Consider the following 19,309-nt stretch of genomic DNA (forward strand, 5'->3'; position numbering starts at 1 on the left):
TCCTCTCAAAATCAAATGTAAACAACCAGCTTATAGTTTGACCCAATTCAGCTGAAGTTGAGTGTAGTGTGCAGTTTGTAACACCCAACCTTGAGAAGCCTACTGAATAGATTAACTTATTCACAGTTCATGAGTAAGCTGAGCCCAATATTTTTCTACATCCATCTTGGCATATTTTGACTTTTTAAAATTCATTTTTACGGGATGTGGGTTTCGCTGGTTAGGCCAGCATTTGTTGCCCGTCCCTTGATGAGGTCGTGGTGGGCTGCCCTCTTAAACCTCTGCAGTGCATGTGGTGTGGGTACAACCACAGTGCTGTTAGGGAGGGAGTTCAGGATTTTGATCCAGCGACAGTGAAGGAACAGCGATATATTTCCAAGTCAGGGTGGTGAGTGACTTGGAGGGGAACTTCCAGATGGTGGTCTTCCCAGGTATCTGCTGCCTTTATCTTTCTAGATGTTATGCCATTCAAGCGAGCTGCTTTGTCCTGGTTGGTGTCAAGCTTCTTGAAAGTTTTTGGAGCTGCAGTCATCCAGGCAAGTGGGGAGTATTCCTTCACACTCCTGACTTATGCCTTGAAGGTGGTGGACAGGCTTTGGAGAGTCAGGAGGTGAGTTACTTGCCGCAAAATTCCTAGCCTCTGGCCTGTTCTTGTAGCCACAGTATTTATATGGCTAGTCCAGTTCAGTTTCTGGTGAATGGTAACTCCCAAGATGTTGATAGTGAGGGATTCGGTGATAGTTATGCCACTGAAAGTCAAGGGACAATGGCTTATATCTCTCTTATTGTGGATGGTCATTGCCTGGCAGTTGTGTGGTGTAAATGTTAATTGCCACTTGTCAGCCAAGCCTGAATATTGCTCACGTCTTGCAGCATTTGCACGTAAAAACATAGAAACAATAGGAGCAGCAGGCGGCCATTCGGCCCTTCAAGCGCACTCCGCCATTCCTTATGATCATGGCTGATCATCCAACTTAATAGCCTAATCTCGCTTTCCCTCATATCCTTCGCCCTAAGTGCTACATCTAACTGCTTCTTGAAACCATACAATGTTTTGGACTCAACTACTTCCTGTGGTAATGAATTACACAGGCTCACCACTCTCTGGGTGAAGACATTTCTCCTAATCTCTGTCCTAAATGGTCCACCCATATCCTCAGACTGTGACCCCTGGTTCTGGACACACCCACCATCGGGAACATTCTTCCTCAATCTACCCTGTCCAGTCCTGTTAGAAATGATTAGGTTTCTATGCAATTCCCTCTGATTCTTCTGAACTCTAATACAATCCTAACTGATTCAATCTGTCCTTGTATGTCAGTCCTGCCATCCCAGAAATCAGTCTGGTAAACCATCGCTGCTCTCCCTCTATAGCTAGAACATCCTTCCTCAGATAAGGAGACCAAAACTGCGCCCAGTATTCTAGGTGTGGCCTCACTAAGGCCCTGTATAGTTGCAGCAAGACATCCCTGCTCCTGCACTTGAATCCTCTTGCAATGAAAGGCAGCATACCATTAGCCTTCTTTACCGCCTGCTGCACCTACATGCTTACCTTCAGCGACTGGTGTATGAGGACACCCAGGTCTCATTTCTCATTCCTCTCTCCTACTTTATGGCCATTCAGATAACAGTTTCTTGTTTTATCCACCAAAGTCTGCCATTCATTTACCGACTCACTCAACTTGTCCAAATCACACTGAAGGATCTCTGCATCCTTCTCACAGCTCACCGTCCCACACAACTTGGTGTCATCTGCAAATTTGGAGATATGAGATATTGTTCCCTCATCTAAATCATTAATATATATTGTGAATAGCTGGGGTCCGAGCACCAATCCCTGCTGTAGCCCACTAGTCACTGCCTGCCAATTTTAAAAAGACACGTTAATTCCTACTCTGTTTCCTGTCTGCCAACGGGTTTTCTATCGATCTCAATACACTACCCCAATTCCATCCGCTTTAATTTTACATGTTAATCTTTTATGCGGGACTTTGTCAAAAGCCACCTGAAAGTCCAAATAGACCGCATCCACTGGCTTCCCATCATCAATTCCACTGGTTACATCCACGAAGAATTCCAGTAGATTTGTCAAGTATGATTTCCCCATCATAAACCCATGCTGACTCTGTCTGATCCTGTCACTGTTTTCTGAGTGCTCGGCTATAAAATCTTTGATAATGGATTCCAGAATTTTCCCACTATCGACACCACTGGTCTATAATTCGCTGCTTTCTCTCCACCTCCCTTTTTAAATAGTAGAGCTACATTAGCCACCCTCCAATCTGCAGGAACTGTTCCGCAGTCTAGAATCCTGGAAGATGACCACTAACACATTCACTATTCCTAGAGCCACCTCCATCAGTACCCTGGGATGTAGATTATCAGGCCGTGGCGATTTATCAGCCTTAAATCACATCAATTTCCGGTAGAAAGAGGGAAAATTGACCATGGATATCTAAGAAAATAAGGGAGAGTATCATAGAACATAGAACAGTACAGCACAGAACAGGCCCTTCGGCCCTCAATGTTGTGCCGAGCCATGATCACCCTACTCAAACCCACGTATCCACCCTATACCTGTAACCCAACAACCCCCCCTTAACCTTACTTTTATTAGGACACTACGGGCAATTTAGCATGGCCAATCCACCTAACCCGCACATCTTTGGACTGTGGGAGGAAACCGGAGCACCCGGAGGAAACCCACGCACACAGGGGGAGGACGTGCAGACTCCACACAGACAGTGACCCAGCCGGGAATCGAACCTGGGACCCTGGAGCTGTGAAGCATTTATGCTAACCACCATGCTACCCTGCTGCCCTAATTGAAGGAAAAAAGCATACAAAGTGGCAAAGATTGGTGGGAGACTAGAGGACTGGGAAATCTTTAGGGCGCAACAGAAAGCTACTAAAAAAACTATAAAGAAGAGTAAGATAGAGTATGAGAGTAAACTTGCTCAGAATATAAAAACAGACGGAGATGAGGAAATGGCTGAGGAACTGAACAGGTTTTTTGGGTCGGTCTTCACAGTGGAAGACACAAATAACATGCCAGTGACTGATAGAAATAAGGCTATGACAGGTGAGGACCTTGAGAGGATTGTTATCACTAAGGAGGTAGTGATGGGCAACCTAATGGGGCTAAAGGTAGACAAGTCTCCTGTCCCTGATGGAATGCACCCCAGAGTGCTAAAGGAGATGGCTAGGGAAATTGCAGATGCACTCGGTGGTCTCGGTGGATTGGAAATTAGCAAACGTGACACCACTGTTTAAAAAAGAGGTAGGCAGAGAGCGGGAAATTATAGGCCAGTGAGCTTAACTTCAGTAGTAGGGAAGATGCTGGAATCTATCATCAAGGAAGAAATAGCAAGGCAACTGGATAGAAATTGTCCCATTGGGCAGACGCAGCATAGGTTCAAAAAGGGCAGGTCGTGCCTAACTAATTTAGTGGAATTTTTTGAGGACATTACCAGTGCAGTAGATAACGGGGAGCCAATGGATGTGATATATCTGGATTTCCAGAAAGCCTTTGACAGGGTGCCACACAAAAGGTTGCTGCATAAGATAAAGATGCATGGCATTAAGGGTAAAGTAGTAGCATGGATAGAGGATTGGTTAATTAATAGAAAGCAAAGAGTGGGATTTAATGGGTGTTTCTCTGGTTGGCAATCAGTAGCTAGTGGTGTCCCTCAGGGATCCTTGTTGGGCCCACAATTGTTCACAATTGACGTAGATGATTTGGAGTTGAGGACCAAGGGCAATGTGTCCAAGTTTGCAGGTGACACTAAGATGAGTGGTAAAGCGAAAAGTGCAGAGGATACTGGAAGTCTGCAGAGGATTTGGATAGGTTAAGTGAATGGGCTAGGGTCTGGCAGATGGAATACAATGTTGACAAATGTGAGGTTATCCATTTTGGTAGGAATAACAGCAAACGGGATTATTATTTAAATGATAAAATATTAAAGCATGCTGCTGTGCAGAGAGACCTGGGTGTGCTAGTGCATGAGTCACAGAAATTTGGTTTACAGGTGCAACAGGTGATTAAGAAGGCGAATGGAATTTTGTCCTTCATTGCTAGAGGGATGGAGTTTAAGACTAGGGAGGTTATGCTGCAATTGTATACGGTGTTAGTGAGGCCATACCTGGAGTATTGTGTTCAGTTTTGGTCTCCTTACTTGAGAAAGGACGTACTGGCACTGGAGAGGGTGCAGAGGAGATTCACTAGGTTAATCCCAGAGTTGAAGGGGTTGGATTACGAGGAGAGGTTGAGTAGACAGGGACTGTACTCGTTGGAATTTAGAAGGATGAGGGGGGATCTTATAGAAACATATAAAATTATGAAGGGAATAGATAGGATAGATGCGGGCATGTTGTTTCCACTGGCGGGTGAAAGCAGAACTAGCCTCAAAATAAGGGGAAGTACATTTAGGACTGAGTTTAGGAGGAACTTCTTCATCCAAAGGGTTGTGAATCTATGGAATTCCTTGCCCAGTGAAGCAGTTGAGGCTCCTTCATTAAATGTTTTTAAGGTAAAGTTAGATAGTTTTTTGAAGAATAAAGGGATTAAGGGTTATGGTGTTCGGGCCGGAAAGTGGAGCTGAGTCCACAAAAGATCAGCCATGATCTCATTGAATGGTGGAGCAGGTTCGAGGGGCCAGATGGCCTACTCCTGCTACTAGTTCTTATGTTCTTATGTTATGTTCTAACAACATTTCTCTACTGATATTGATCACCTTCAGTTCCTCCCTCTCACTGAACCCTGCATTCCCCAGTATTTCTGATATCTTATTTGTGTCCTCATTTGTGAAGACAGAACCAATGTATTTAGTTCCTCAGCCATTTCTTTATCCCCAATTATACATTCCCCTGTTTCTGACTGTAAGAGACCTACATTTGTCTTCGCCAATCTTTTTCTCTTCACGTAACGATAGAAACTTTTACAATCAGTTTTTATATTCCCTGCAAGCTGACTTTCATACTCCTACTTTCCCCTAATTAATCAATTTTATTGGTCCTTCTTTGTTGAATTCTAAACTGCTCCCAATCCTCAGGCCTGTTATTTTTTCTTGGTCAATTTGTACGCTACTTCTTGGAACAAATATTATCCCTAACGTCTCTTGTAAGCCATGGATTGGCCACCTTTCCCGTTTTACCTTTGTGCCAGGCAGGAATAAACAATGGTTTTAGTTCCTCCTTGCGCTCTTTGAATGTTTGCCATTGCCTATCCACTGTCATCCCTTTAAGTAACATTCCCCAATCGATCATAGCCAATTCACGCCTCACTTCATCATAGTTTCCTTTGTTAGGGTTCAGGACCCTAGTCTCAGAATCAAACACTTCACTTTCTATCTTGATGAAAAATTCTACCATATTATGGCGCTCATCCCCAAGGGGTCTCGCACAACTAGATTGCCAATGATTCCGTTCTCATTACACAGTACCCAGTCTAGGATAGCCTGTTCTCTAGTTGGCTCCTCAACATATTGATCCATAAAACCATCCCGAATTCCTCCCCAACGGTATTGTGGCTAATTTGATTTTCCCAATCTATATGCAGGTAAAAATCACCCATAATTACAGTTTTCCTGTATCACATGCATATGTAATTTCCTGTCTATTGCCATTCCCAACAATATCAGTGCAGTTTGGGGGTCCATATATGACACCCACTCATGTGTTTTGCCCCTTGCTGCTTCTCAACTCTACCCATACAGAGTCCGCATTGTCAGAGCTAATATCCTCCCTCGCTATTGTGTTAATTTCTTCCTTGGCCAGCAATGCAATGCCACTACCTTTTCCTTTTTGTTTGTCATTACTAAACACTGTATACCCCTGGACATTCAGTTCAAATCCCTGGTCACCCTGCAGCCATGTCTCTGTAATCCTGACTATATTGTACTAGTTCACATCTATTTGCACGATTAGTTCATCCACTTTATTGCGAATACTCCATGTGTTAAGACACAAAGCCATAAAACTTGCCTTTTAAAAAAGATTCAGAGTACCCAATTATTTTTTTCCAATTAAGCGGCAATTTAGTTTGGCCAATCCACCTACCCTGCATATCTTTGGGTTGTGGGGGCGAAACCCACGCAAACACGGGAGAATGTGTAAACTCCACACGGACAGTGACCCAGAGCCGGAATCGAACCTGGGACCTCGGCGCCGTGATAAACTTGTCTTTTTAACATTACTAGTCCCGCTCCCAATATTTTTGACCTGTAGTCTTGTTTGATACTGGCTCTTGGTTCATCTGCCTATGACTTTTCTTCCCCTTTCTGTCTTTTATTTATGTCCTTATTTCCTCCTTATGTGTATAGAGCTTCCAAATGGTTTAAACCATCCCCAACCACTCTAGCAAAGTTTGTACGGCTCCCACCTCCCCCAGAACTGATTCCAATGCCCCAGGAATCTGAAACCCTTCCCCTCGCACTAGTTCCTTAGCTGCGTTATTCATCTGATATATCCTGCCATTTATACTCTGACTGGCATGTGGCACCTGTAGTAATCCTGAGATCACTACCTTAGAGGTCCTTCTCAGCTTTTGTCCTAACTCCCTATATTCTGCTTTTAAGATTCATTCCTTTTTTTAAAACTCATGTCGTTGGTACCAATGTGTACCGTGAACACTGGCTCTTCAACCCCCCCCCCCCTCCAGAATGTCCTGTACCTGCTCCGAGACATCCTTGACCATAGCATCAGGAAGGCAACATACCATCCTGGAGTCTCATTAATGGCCACAGAAATGCCTATCTATTCCCATTATAATTGAATCCCCTATAACTATTGCATACTCACACTTTGTATTCCTCCCTTCTGCAGCAAAATTAACCATGGTGCAATGCATTCAGTTGCTGATGTTTTTCACTGAGACATCATTCCCCACAACAGTATCCAAAGCGGTATATCTGTTTTGCAGGGAATTCCCACAGGAGATTCCTGCATTGCCTGCCTGGTTCTCTTGTTCTGCCTGGTGGTCACCCATTCCCTTTCTGCTTATGGAATCTGAGCCTGCGGTGTGACCACATCCCTACACGTGATATCCACGGCATTCTCCGCCTCGCGGATGCTCCACAGTGTCGCCAGCCGTTGCTCCAGCTCCAAATCCTGGTCTTCCAAGAGCTGCAGCTAGAGACACTTCCTGCACACATTCTGGTCACGGCCACTGGAAATGGTCCCGACCTCCCAATGTCCTTTTGCTAACGCTGTTGGGGAGGGTTTAAACTAATGTGGCAGGGGGATGGAAAACAAATGAGGAGGTTAGTGGACAGTAAGGAGGTTGTAACTAAAGCCTGTAAGGAACTAGATCATGAAGTCAGCGTGACTAAGGGGAAGAGTAGGCAGGGAGCAGATGATGAACGCAAAGGGACTGGTGGTCTGAGGTGCATTTGTTTTAATGCAAGAAGTGTAGTAGGTAAGGCAGATGAACTTGGGGCTCGGATTAGTACCTGGGTGTATGATGTTATTGCTATTACTGAGACTTGCTTGAGGAAAGGGCATGACTGGCAACTAAAATCCCAGGATATCGATGCTTCAGGCAAGATAGAGAGGGAGGTAAAAGGGGTGGGGGAGTTGCATTACTGGTCAGAGAGGATATCACAGCTGTGCTGAAGGAGGGCACTATGGAGGACTCGAGCAGTGAGGCGATATGAGCAGAGCTCAGAAATAGGAAGGGTGCGGTAACAATGTTGGGGCTGTACTACATACCTCCTAACAGCGAGTGTGAGATAGAGGTACAAATATGTAAACAGATTATGGAAAGATGTAGGAGCAACAGGGTGGTGGTGATAGGAGATTTTAATTTTCCCAACATTGACTGAGATACACTTAATGTCAGAGGCCTAGATGGAGCTGAATTTGTAAGGAACCTCCAGGAGGGTTTTCTCGGGCAGTATGTAAATAGTCCAACTTGGGAAGGGGCCATACTGGACCTGATGTTGAGAAACGAGCCCGGCCGGTGGTTGAAGTTTCAGTCGGGGATTACTCTGGGAATAGTGATCACAATTCCGTAAGTTTTAGAATACTCATGGGCAAAGACAAGAGTGGTCCTAAAGGAAGAGTGCTAAATTGGGGGAAGGCCAACTATACCAAAATTCGGCAGGAGCTCGTGAATGTGGTTTGGGAGCAGCTGTTTGAAGGTAAATTCACATTTGATATGTGGGAGGCTTTTAAAGAGAGGTTGATTAGAGTGCAGGACAGACACGTCGGGCAGCACGGTAGCATTGTGGATTGCACAATTGCTTCACAGCTCCAGGGTCCCAGGTTCGATTCCGGCTTGGGTCACTGTCTGTGCGGAGTCTGCACATCCTCCCCGTGTGTGCGTGGGTTTCCTCCGGGTGCTCCGGTTTCCTCCCACAGTCCAAAGATGTGCCCTTAGTGTCCAAAATTGCCCTTGGTGTTGGGTGGGGTTACTGGGTTATGGGGATAGGGTGGAGGTGTTGACCTTGGTAGGGTGCTCTTTCCAAGAGCCGGTGCAGACTCGATGGGCCGAATGGCCTCCTTCTGGACTGTAAATTCTGTGAATGTCCTTGTGAAAATGAGGGATAGAAATGGCAAGATTAGGGAACCATGGGTGACAGGTGAAATTGTGAGAGTAGCTGAGAGGAAAAAGGAAGCATACATAAGGTCCACGCAACTGATCTGGCACCAGGGTAGCATGGTGGTTAGCATAAATGCTTCACAGCTCCAGGGTCCCAGGTTCGATTCCCGGCCTGGTCACTGTCTGTGTGGAGTCTGCACGTCCTCCCCTGTGTGCGTGGGTTTCTTCCGGGTGCTCCGGTTTCCTCCCACAGTCCAAAGATGTGCGGGTTAGGTGGATTGGCCATGATAAATTGCCCGTAGTGTCCTAATAAATGTAAGGTTAAGGGGGGGGTTGTTGGGTTACGGGTATAGGGTGGATACGTGGGTTTGAGTAGGGTGATCATGGCTCGGCACAACATTGAGGGCCGAAGGGCCTGTTCTGTGCTGTACTGTTCTATGTTCTATGTTCTACGAAGACAGGCGAAGCTTTGGAAGAATATCGGGAATGTAGGACCAATCTGAAACGAGGAATCAAAAGGGCTAAAAGGGGTCATTAAATATCTTTAGCAAACAGGATTAAGGAAAATCCCAAAGCCTTTTATTCAAATATAAGGAGCAAGAGGGTAACTAGAGAAAGGGTTGGCCCACTCAAGGGCAAAGGAGGAAAGTTATGCGTGGAGTCCGAGAAAATGGGTGAGATTCTTAACGAGTACTTTGCATCGGTATTCACCGAGGGGAGGGACATGACGGATGTTGAGGTTAGGGATAGATGTTTCATTACTCTAGGTCAAGTTGGCATAAGGAGGGAGGATGTGTTGGCTATTCTAAAAGGCATTAAGGTGGACAAGTCCCCAGGTCCAGATGGGACCTATCCCAGGTTACTGAGGGAAGTGAGAGAGGAAATAGCTGGAGCCTTAACAGATATCTTTGCAGCATCTTTGAATACGGGTGAGGTACCGGAGGACTGGAGAATTGCTAATGTTGTCCCTTTGTTTAAGAAGGGTAACAGGGATAATCCAGGGAATTATAGACCTGTGAGCTTGAAGTCAGTGGTAGGCAAACTGTTGGAGAAGATACTGAGGGATAGGATCTATTCACATATGGAAGAAAATAGACTTATCAGTGATAGGCAGCATGGTTTCGTGCAGGGAAGGTCATGTCTTACAAACCTAATAGAATTCTTTGAGGAAGTGACAAAGTTAATTGATGAGGGAAGGGCTGTAGATGTCATATACATGGACTTCAGTAAGGCATTTGATAAGGTTCCCCATGGTACGCTGATGGAGAAAGTGAAGTCTCATGGGATCCAGGGTGTACTAACTAGATGGATAAAGAACTGGCTGGGCAACGGGAGACAGAGAGTAGTACAGTAGTCCCCCTTTATAACGCGGGTGTTGGGGTCCAAGACAGCCACCCGCGTTGCATCCGAGCCGCGGATATCCACGATGGGGGTTTTAAATTTATTTTAAAAATCTATGCATGCGCTTCCCATTGTGAGTCTACGGGGGGCGGCTCACACAGCCTTGCCTTTGAAACTGACATGCAGCGCAGGGTGCAAGCGCGTGCGGCAGATGGGGTGCAGACAGCAAGACCTTGTAAGTTCCTGGTAAGTTTCTGTGGGTTGTTTTAATTAGATCCACGATGGGGGTTTTAAATTTATTTTAAAATCTATGCATGCGCTTCCCATTGTGAGTCTATGGGGGGCGGGGGGAGAGGTCAGACCCCCGTAGACTCACAATGGGAAGCGCATGCATAGATTTTTAAATAAATTTAAAACCCCCATCGTGGATCTAATTAAAACAACCCACAGAAACTTACCAGGAACTTACAAGGTCTTGCTGTCTGCACCCAATCTGCCGCACGCGCTTGCACCCTGCGCTGCATGTCAGTTTCAAAGGCAAGGCTGTGTGAGCTGCTCCTCTCTCACTGAATCTCAGTGAGAGAGGAGCAGCCGGCAGTGTCAATTTCAGCCGCAGTGTCAATTTCAGCGGCCGGCTCACTTTAATCTGGAGAGGAAAGCTGACAGTTGGGGTCCATAAGCCCCCCCCCGCCTTATATCGCGAACCGCGGTATTGCGGAGCGCGGTATAACGGGGGACTACTGTAGTGGAAGGGAGTTTCTCAGAATGGGGAGCTGTGACCAGTCGTGTTCCATGGGGATCCGTGCTGGGACCACTGTTGTTTGTGATGTACATAAATGATCTGGAGGAAGTTATAGGTGATCTGATTAGCAAGTTTGCAGATGACACTAAGATTGGTGGAGTAGCAGATAGTGAAGGGGACTGTCAAAGAATGTAGCAGAAGATAGATAGATTGGAGTGTTGGGCAGAGAAATGGCAGATGGAGTTTAATCTGGGCAAATGCGAGGTGATGCATTTTGGAAGATCCAATTCAAGAGCGAACTACACGGTAAATGAAAAAGCCCTGGGGAAAATTGATGTACAGAGACATCTTTGGGTTTAGGTCCATTGTACCCGAGGAGGTGGCAGGTCGATAGAGTGGTCAAGGCGGCATACAGCATGCTTTCCTTCATCGGAAGGGGTATTGAGTACAAGAGTTGGCAGGTCATGTTACAGTTGTATAAGACTTTGGTTCAGCCACATTTGGAATACTGCGTACAGTTCTGGTCGCCACATTACCAAAAGGATGTGGATGCTTTGGAGAAGGTGCAGAGGAGGTTCACCAGGATGATGCCTGGTATGGAGGGTGCTAGCCATGAAGAGAGGTTGAGTAGATTAGGATTATTTTCATTAGAAAGATGGTGGTTGAGGGGGGGACCTCATTGTGGTCTACAAAATCAAGAGAGGTATAGACAGGGTGGATAGCAAGAATCTTTTTCCCAGAGTGGGGGACTCAATTACTAGGGGTCACGAGTTCAAGGTGAGAGGGGAAAAGTTTAAGGGAGATATGCGTGGAAAGTTATTTACGCAGAGGGTGGTGGGTTCCTGGAACGCATTGCTGGTGGAGGTTGTAGAGGCGGGCACGATACTGGCATTTGAGATGTATCTAGACAGATGCATGACTGGGCAGGGAGCAGAGGGATACAGATCCTTAGAAAATAGGTGACAGTTTTAGATAGAGGATCTGGATCGGCGCAGACTTGGAGGGCCGAAGAGCCTGTAATTTTTCTTTGTTCTTTGTTCTCCCACATGGAGCAAAAGGAGTAAACCAAGGCTTTGAAATCTCCTGCCATGATGTAACCCTTTAAATTAAACCTTTAGAAGATGCTTATTATCAGATTATATCCAATTCTCTCGGCCCCTTCTTTCCTTGTCCTCGTAACTACCAGTTATAGCCCTTGCAGATTATGAACCACAAAACGGATTTTCAAACCATAAAAGTGATAGAAGTTGTAAAGACTTACCGACCTTACCCTCTACTTACCAATCAGCTGTCTCTCTTGTAGCTTCTTCTCCCAGTTCCACCAAACTTTCTGTTTCCACCCAACTCCACAACCACTTGCACTCAGCCAACCAGCACTCACAGTGCAGACACTCAGCAGTGGATTTCTTCAGTGTCTGAGGTGAAACAAATGGTGCTGAATATTGCGCAATCCCCAGCGAACATCCCCACATCTGACCTTGTGTTGAAAAGAATTGAAGGTCAAGTAGCTGAAGTTGGTTGGGCCGAGGACACTACCCTGAAGAACTCCTGCAGTGATGTCCCAGGACTGAGATGATTGACCTCCGGCAACCATAACCATTTTCCTTTGTGCCTATTATGACTCCAATCAGTGGAACATTTTCCCTCTTATTCCCATTGACTCCAGTTTTACTAGGGCTCCTTGATGCCATACTCGATCAAATGCTGCGTTGATGCCAAGGACAATCACTCTCACCTCACCTCTGGAGTTCAGTTCTTTTGTCCATGTCTGAGCCAAGGCTGGACTGAGGTCATCCAGCCTTGGCTCAAACGTGGGCAAAAGAGCTGAAGTGACCAGGTGGAGCCAAAACTGAGCGTCGGTGATCAGGTTATTGCTAAGTGAGTGCTGCTTGATAGCACTGTTGATGAGCACTTCCATCACTTTACTGACGATTGAGAGTAGTCTGATAGAGTGGTAATTGGCTGGGTTGGATTTGTTCTACTTTTTGTGTGCAGGACATACCTGGACAATTTTCCACATTGCTGAGTACCTGTCCTGAAACAGCTTGGTGAGGAGCGTGGTAAGTTCTGGAGCACAGGTCATCAGTAGTATTGCAGAAATATTTTCAGGGCCCATAGCCTTGCCAGTACCTTCAGCCGCTTCTTGATATCATATGGGTGAATCGAATTGGCTGAAACTGACATCTGTGATGCTGGGGACCTCCCGAGGAGGTGGAGATGAATCATGCATTAGGCAGTTGTGGCTGAAGATTATGCAAATGTTTGTCTTTTGCACGGATGTGCTGGGCTCCTCCATCATTGAGGATGGGGATATTTGTGGAGCCTCCTCCCCCAGTGAGTTGTTTAATTGTCCACCACCATTCATGGCTGGAAGTGGCAGGACTGCAAAGCTTAGATCTGATCCGTTGGTTGTGGGGTGATTATTTCTGTCTATTACTTGCTGCTTATGTTGTTTGACGTGCAGGGAGTCCTGTGTTGTAGCTTCACCAGGTTGACACTCCATTTTTCAGTCTGTTTGGTGCTGCTCCTGGCATGTCCTCCTGCATTCTTCATTGAATCAGGGTTGATTCCTTGGCTTGGTGGTAACGGTAGCTGGGCCATGAAGATTGTGGCTGAGTACAATTCTGCTGCTGCTGATGGCCCACGTCATTCATGGATGCCCAGTCCTGAGTTGCTGAATCTGTTCTGAATCTATCTATTTAGCATGGTGGTAGTACCACACAACATGATGGAGGGTATCCTCAACATGAAGAAGAGGCTTTATCTCCACAAGAACTGTGGGATGGTCATTTCTGTCGATACTGTCATGGACAGATGCATCTGCGACAGGCTGGTTGTTGAGGATGAGGTCTGGTATGTTTTTCCCTCTTGTTTCCCTCACCACCTGTCGCAGATCCAATCTAGCAGCTATGTCCTTTCGGACTGAGCCAGCTCAGTCAGTAGTGGTGCCACTGAGCCAATCCTGGTGATGGGCATTGAAGTGCGCTTGCCACCCTCAGTGCTTCCTCCATGGGATGTTCAACATGGAGGAGTGCTGATTCTTCATCTGACAGTGGACGGTACGTGGTAATCAGCAGGAGGTTTACTTGCCCATGTTTGACCTGAAGCCACGAGATTTCATGGGGTCCGGAGTCGATGTTGAGGACTCCTGGGGAAATTCCCTCCCGTATTCCACCATGCTGCCTCCTCTGCTGTTTCTGTCCTGTTGGTGGGAAAGGACCAATCTAGGGATGGTGATAGTGGTGCGTGGGATGTTATCTGTAATGTATGACTCCGTGATTGTGACTATGTTGGGCTGTTGCTTGACTAGATTGTGAGACAGCACAAGCTCCCAAGGAGGACTTTGCAGGGCCGACAGTGCCAGGTTTGCCGTTGTTGTTTCCAGTGCTCAGGTTGATAACGCCTAGTCCATTCAGTTTCTTTCCTTTTAATTGACTTTATTGTGGGTTGCTGGGTGGCTTGCTGGGCCATTTCAGAGGGCATTATAGAGTCAACCCCATTGCAGTCGATCTGGAGTTACATGTAGGCCAGACCATTCATGAATCAGCTTTGTGTTTTTCAGATATTAGAGTTATTGATTCCAGATATTTATTGGATTCAGTTCGCACCATCTGCCATGGTGAGATTAAGGGCTGCACGTTAGCACAGTGGGTAGCACTGTTGCTTCACAGCTCCAGGGTCTCTGGTTCGATTCCCGGCTTGAGTCACTGTCTGTGTAGAGTCTGCACATTCTCCCCGTGTCTGCATGGGTTTCCTATGGGTGCTCCGGTTTCATAGAATCATAGAATTTACAGTGCAGAAGGAGGCCATTCAGCCCATCGAGTCTGCACCGGCTCTTGGAAAGAGCACCCTACCCAAGGTCAACAACTCCACCCTATCCCCATAACCCATCAACCCCACCCAACACTAAGGGCAATTTTGGACACCAAGGGCAATTTATCATGGCCAATCCACCTAACCCGCACATCTTTGGACTGTGGGAGGAAACCGGAGCACCCGGAGGAAACCCACGCACACACGGGGAGAATGTGCAGACTCCGCACAGACAGTGACCCAAGCCGGAATCGAACCTGGGACCCTGAAGCTGTGAAGCGATTGTGCTATCCACAATGCTACCGTGCTGCACAATGCTACCGTTTCCTCCCACAAGTCCCGAAAGACGTGCTGTTAGGCGAATTAGACATTCTGAATTCTCCCTCAGTGTACCCAAACAGGCACCGGAATGTGGCAACTAGGGGCTTTTCACAGTAAACTTCATTGTAGGGTTAACGTAAGCCTACTTGTGACAATAAAGATTATTATTATTATTCAAACCCGGCTCCCAGGAGTATTACCCTTAGTGTCTGGATCACCACTCCAGTGCCAATACCATTATGCCCCCATCTCCCCATGTGTAGAAACTTTTCTTTCTGCTAATTTTTCTGCCCAAAGGTCCTTTCACTTGCTTGTGGAATCTCATGAACCTCTGCAAATCAGTTACTCCTCTGTGAATACTTGGATAAAATAAAGGTACCCCTCCCTCCAACTGCACAGAGCTACACCAGCTCTAAAGGGCAATTCGGGATAGGCAACAAGTATTAACTTTGCCAACTATGCTCGCCTCCCATGAAAGAATAAAAATAATAAACCATTTATGCAAAGAATACAGCCTTGCCAGATGATCAAGGTTCATCTTTCCAGTTCAAAGAGCATTGCTTTTATGTCTCTGTCAATACACTGCACTCAGTAAACAGAAGATAGGTGGAATTCTCCTAATTAGTGAGAATCCCTGGCTGCCCCGGCGCAGTTCCCATCGCAAATCTCCCACACCAAGTATTTTGCTGGAGCCTGGGGAGATTTCCACTGGAAAACAAATGTGCAGGACCTAAAGATGCTGGCCACGTCAGCTTCTCAATATCCAGACAATCCTACAGCCACATTCCTCATGGACTTGAGGTTGTTTTCGTTAGAGAGAAGAAGGTTAAGAGGTGACTTAATAGAGGCATACAAAATGATCAGAGGGTTAGATAGGGTGGACAGCGAGAGCCTTCTCCCGCGGATGGAGGTGGCTAGCACGAGGCGACATAGCCTTAAATTGAGGGGTAATAGATATAGGACAGAGGTCAGAGGTGGGTTTTTTACGCAAAGAGTGGTGAGGCCGTGGAATGCCCTACCTGCAACAATAGTGAACTCGCCAACATTGAGGGCATTTAAAAGTTTATTGGATAAGCATATGGATGATAAGGGCATAGTGTAGGTTAGATGGCCTTTAGTTTTTTTTCCATGTTGGTGCAACATCGAGGGCCGAAGGGCCTGTACTGCGCTGTATTGTTCTATGTTCTATGTTCCTCCTACTCAGATGCCCCGACCCCATCGCTGGCACCAGCCCTGCCCTGTCCCTGACTATCCAACAGCTCCATTGGCCTCCGAGCACCCCTGGGTGGTCATGTCTGGTCTTCATTAATGGAGACCAGTATTGATTCCCACCGGCCTCACATGCCGGTGGGTGCGAGGAATCCTGGGCCGAGACTCCAGCTGAAATGGAGAAATGCATCTTAAAATTAGTTTAAGTACTCATTTAAATATGCAAACTTGGTTTGTGGCTAGTGAAGGCGTGACCCAGGTTGTGTATGGTACCATGGACTGGGAGCATCATGTTTCGTTCAGCACCCAACGTAAACCCCATTTAGGAATACCGGGAGGTGCAACGGACGCTCCCATTGTTGCATAATTTCTAAGCCAAATAAAGCATAAGTCTGTTTTCAGCCAACACAATGTGATTGTTATTAAGCGAACAGTGCATTCAAATGCCAGTTAAAGAGATATTGTAGCTCCAATGCTTAATGTTCCTGAATAATTCCTTTGTTTCTTTTATACTTTTGACGCCACAATAAATGTTCGGCATCCTATTGTTCATAACTGTTGGATTTGACATGGTGTTGACACAGTAAGATGGTGAATGCACTGCTTTAAAAGAGATGTTATTCCATATAATGCAGAAGGCATTATTCTGTTGGTGAGTTGAATCCGTGCTGTCTGAAGGTCCCAATGTCTCATTTGGCTGCTAATTGGTTGGAGAACTTTTCAAATTGAAACATGCTCCTCAGTTGCAAGCCTCAGCCACAAAATTACATAATTTGAAGGTTGTTTAACATCTGTAACAAAGTAAGACATTGGTACATACTGCTATGCTGTTTAATATTACCTGCAGATATCCTGTGGGGTTGCTCACCGAGTTGGAGGATATCCTTTTCCTGTCATGTTGGGAGTGTTCTGAATGTCCTGTGCTGAGATTTGGATTGGAATAGGAAATGTGTTGCAGAGGTGACTTGGAATGAATAAGTAATAAATTATGAATGAGTGGCGAGGAAAGAAACCCGGGAAATAATGGGGCATGAGATAAATAAGTAATAAGGGGAAAGGATACCTGATTGAAATGAAATAACAAAATTTCTCTCTCATTACTTTCTGCTTCTTCAGGGCATCATCATTGCCCATACGGAATCAACTTCCTCCGCTATACCGTTCCACCACCTCTCTCGGCCCTATCATTGCCTCTGTACCATCAGGCTGCTTGTCCAACGTAGTCTTGGATGAACCTTGGTTTTCTTTTACTCAAAATTGTCTTCAGCTTCCACCTGTAGGAGCACTTATTTTTCAAATGTGAATAAAATAAAGGTACCCCTCCCTCCAGCTGCACAGAGCTACACCAGCTCTAAAGGGCAATTCAGGATAGGCAACAAGTATTAACTTTGCCAACTATGCTCGCCTCCCATGAAAGAATAAAAATAATAAACCATTTATGCAAAGAATACAGCCTTGCCAGATGATCAAGGTTCATCTTTCCAGTTCAAAGAGCATTGCTTTTATGTCTCTGTCAATGCATTGCACTCAGTAAACAGAAGATGGGTGGAATTCTCCCAATTGGTGAGAATCCCTGGCTGCCCCTGTTCCCATCGCAAATCTCCCACACCAAGTATTTTTCTGGAGTATTTTTCAAATAAGAGATGAGGGTCCGGTGGTGATGCGTGATTGAGTCTTATTGCTAAAATCAAGTTATTACACTTTAAAAAACTACAAAAATAGAAAATAAAAGAAACAAAGGCCCAGCAGGGCATAAGGAAGAACAAAGAGAGAGAGGAGAAAGACACAGGCAGCACTTGTGCTACCAGTAACCATATACCTGCTTTTGATACCACCCCCATCTTCACTCCCTATTGGTTTACAAGTTTTAAATTGTGACATCTAAATGATGGTCTTTACCATCACTCACATTGATATCCGACTTACTGGCTATACTCCCCTTTCCAGTCTAACTGAGAGGCTAGACTGGTTTCACCACCAAGCTGACCTTGACTGACAATGCAAGCTTGGATTTCAACTGCAGTTACAATATTTGTATAATTTGGATTTTAGCGATTTCCCTACAGATTTCCCTAAGATTCTTCTAAAAATTATAAGAGAATGAGTCATAAAAAGCTAGCAAGCAGGAAATAGCGAGAGGAACACATTCACAGATGCCTTTGATGATGCCTTTGTTTAGGAACAGCCTTCAGCACTGGAATGAGCAAGCCTATAAACTGTTACTGCCCTTTATAAATAGGATGCAGGCTTATTAGGCAAATTGGGATGATGGGTAGTGTTGAGAGCCGGGGCTTCAGTTAGTCGTTTAAAGCAACACTTAATGAGAATAAAAACACAATACACAATGAGAACAAAAATTTAAAATGACATCAAGCCCTGAACCAGAGAGGTTCCCAATGAGCCCAGCCATCCAGGTGACCAGCTCCACAAGGTATTGGCTGGCGATTGTTTGAGTTTCTTTATCTCCGTTTGGATATGCTCTGCCAAATTAATAATTTCCCCGGAGTTGTCTGGAATATAGGTGCAGCCCTCTGCCCAGATCAGGGTGCAAGTTCCACCCTTTCCAGCAAAAACATGGTCCAGAGCCATTCGGTTCTGCAGGACCACTGTACGAATGACAACCATTTCTGCATTTTATCTTAGGCTTCAGCGGTGTCATTATCCACCTTTTCCAGGACAGATGCCATGATAATAGACTGATTGTGAACGGGAGATGTACTGGGAAATATACCATTTGGCTGTTTCCGACCCATTAAAGAGAATGGGTCTCAAGGGAATGCCTCCCTTGGGAGTAAGTGGGAATGTAAGTACATACTCAACAGCTGGAGAGGTTGGAGTCTTTGGTATGCGCATAGGAAGGTGTTAACATTGAGCTCCTTGGGATTCTGTTTAAACTCAGCATAGCTAGATTTAGCACAGGGCTGGTTTAGCACAGGGCTAAATCGCTGGCTTTGAAAGTAGACCAAGGCAGGTTAGCAGCACAGTTCATTTCCCGTACCAGTCTCCCCGAACAGGCGCCAGAAGGTGGTGACGAGCGGCTTTTCACAGTAACTTCATTTGAAGCCGACTTGTGACAATAAGCGATTTTCATTTTCATTTTCAGATTGGCTGATCAAGGGAAAACCAGGAATCCAAAAACTGAAAATGCAAACAACGGATACAACAATATGGTCAAACATATTGGCAAAACAAAACGTAAAACAAAAATTCTAAGAATTGTCCTTTCAAAAGAGAGGAGTAAAAATTGTCTTTTTTAATCACGGTGGGCTTATTTAACGTGAGATGCGTGAATCTAAGTTTTCTTTTCCTGGATTTTAATAGCTGCTTGGGTGGTCAGTGGCACT

At 45.6% G+C, this 19,309-nt stretch overlaps 1 protein-coding gene across 5 annotated transcripts in view; it reads left to right on the forward strand.

Annotated features, from left to right (window-relative positions):
- The window catches only part of deptor (DEP domain containing MTOR-interacting protein), a 123,597-nt gene that overhangs the window by 81,512 nt on the left and 22,776 nt on the right, over window positions 1–19,309 (forward strand). The window contains exon 10 of one of the 5 annotated variants that reach the window (XR_005462134.1): window positions 19,069–19,160. The exons of the other annotated variants lie outside the window; for them this stretch is intronic. The gene's annotated coding sequence lies outside the window, so the exon portion shown is untranslated. The remainder of the gene's footprint in view (window positions 1–19,068; window positions 19,161–19,309) is intronic. 5 annotated transcript variants of the gene reach the window in all.

The sequence above is a fragment of the Scyliorhinus canicula genome, chromosome 10 (genome assembly GCF_902713615.1).
Source record: "Scyliorhinus canicula chromosome 10, sScyCan1.1, whole genome shotgun sequence".
Taxonomy (NCBI): Eukaryota; Metazoa; Chordata; class Chondrichthyes; order Carcharhiniformes; family Scyliorhinidae; genus Scyliorhinus; species Scyliorhinus canicula.